Genomic DNA, 2,156 nt, shown 5'->3' on the forward strand with positions numbered 1-2,156 from the left:
ATCTATCTGCTGTAGAAAATGTATGTACATACTGCAGGTATGCCTCTGACATTGAAACATGCAACAGATTTTTTTTACACTGTCCTTCAACTCAGGACTGTCCCTGAAAACACCTAGAGGCTGTTTTATTGGTGGACTCTGTGGGGAGGGGTGTGGCTAATCATGTGCAGTAGCTTCATCAGCAGATCGTGGTCATGGCTACTGCTCTCTGATTGGCTTATGTATTCGGCAGCTTCGTCCTCAAAACAGGATTGGTCAATGCTACAACCCTCTAAAAGAGAAAAGGTACAAATAGACAATCTGTCACACAACTGTAACCTAAAATATCAAACTGAATCCAGGTGAACTCACAAGCAATACATTTCATTAGTACAGTATTACCATTGACTGTGGCCAATGGCTATACGACACTACATTTCTTCCTGAACTCTTAATAAGTGATCTTGGAACAAGTAGCTAGCTAGCTGACAATGAGAATGCATTCAATACCACGAGACCTTGGCACATACTATTAACAATTAAATAGTCTATTGAAATTGCCACAACCAGCAATAAATAGAAAAACAAACCCTACTGCATGCAAGGCTTTTTGCTATTTTGCTAAATCATTCTGTGTGGATAGAAACAGTTTCTATACAGGAACACAGCAGGGTAGTCTTGATCTTACCCACGTCACAGCAGATCCCTGGCGCAGCACAACGTCGCTCTTCAGAGCCACACACTCTTCCTCCGGCCTCACAGGGAGAGAGCAGGTAGTTCTCCTCCGCACAACTAGCTGCCTCTGGGGAGCCCACGTAGCAGCCCCTCCCCACAGCAGATACTGGGGCTGTCACGTTCCTGACCTGTTTTCTGTTGTTTTGTATGTGTGTGATGGTCAGGGCGTGAGTTTTGGGTGGGCAGTCTATGTTTGCTGTTTCTATGTTGGTTTTGGGTTGCCTGGTATGGCTCTTAATTAGAGGCAGGTGTTTTGCGTTTTCCTCTAATTGAGAGTCATATTAAGGTAGGTTGTTCTCACTGTTTGTTTGTGGGTGATTGTCGCTGTGTCTGTGTTTGTTGCACCACACGGTACTGTCTCGTCTCGTTCATTCGGTCGTTCATGTTCATGTGTTCTTCGTTTCATGTAAGTTCGTAGTTTAGGTCTGTCTAGTTCGTTTTGTTATTTTGTATATTTAGTCAAGTGTATTTCGTGTCTGTCTTCGTCTTACAATAAAGTCATTATGTATTCATCACCCGCTGCGCCTTGGTCTACTCACTCACCGAAAGAGAGCCGTTACAGGGGCACAAGCAGCGGCCCCTGTCGCCCGGGCCACAAGACATGCACTGGAAAGATAATAGGAAACAGAAAGTTATAGTTACATTGTTATTATAGATAAAAGTGATATACACTGCTCAAAAAAATAAAGGGAACACTTAAACAACACAATGTAACTCCAAGTCAATCACACTTCTGTGAAATCAAACTGTCCACTTAGGAAGCAACACTGATTAACAATACATTTCACATGCTGTTGTGCAAATGGAATAGACAACAGGTGGAAATTATAGGCAATTAGCAAGACACCCCCAATAAAGGAGTGGTTCTGCAGGTGGTGACCACAGACCACTTCTCAGTTCCTATGCTTCCTGGCTGATGTTTTGGTCACTTTTGAATGCTGGCGGTGCTTAGTGGTAGCATGAGACGGAGTCTACAACCCACACAAGTGACTCAGGTAGTGCAGCTCATCCAGGATGGCACATCAATGCGAGCTGTGGCAAGAAGGTTTGCTGTGTCTGTCAGCGTAGTGTCCAGAGCATGGAGGCGCTACCAGGAGACAGGCCAGTACATCATGAGACGTGGAGGAGGCCGTAGGAGGGCAACAACCAGCAGCAGGACCGCTACCTCCGCCTTTGTGCAAGGAGGAGCAGGTGGAGCACTGCCAGAGCCCTGCAAAATGACCTCCAGCAGGCCACAAATGTGCATGTGTCTGCTCAAACGGTCAGAAACAGACTCCATGAGGGTGGTATGAGGGCCCGACGTCCACAGGTGGGGGTTGTGCTTACAGCCCAACACCGTGCAGGACGTTTGGCATTTGCCAGAGAACACCGAGATTGGCAAATTCGCCACTGGCACCATGTGCTCTTCACAGATGAAAGCAGGTTCACACTGAGCACATGAG

General features: G+C 46.2%; 1 pseudogene; it reads right to left on the minus strand.

Annotated features, from left to right (window-relative positions):
• The window catches only part of LOC111961579 (isotocin-neurophysin IT 1-like), a 10,646-nt pseudogene continuing 8,490 nt past the window's right edge, over window positions 1–2,156 (minus strand).

Source organism: Salvelinus sp. IW2-2015, linkage group LG4q.1:29, assembly GCF_002910315.2.
Source record: "Salvelinus sp. IW2-2015 linkage group LG4q.1:29, ASM291031v2, whole genome shotgun sequence".
Taxonomy (NCBI): domain Eukaryota; kingdom Metazoa; phylum Chordata; class Actinopteri; order Salmoniformes; family Salmonidae; genus Salvelinus; species Salvelinus sp. IW2-2015.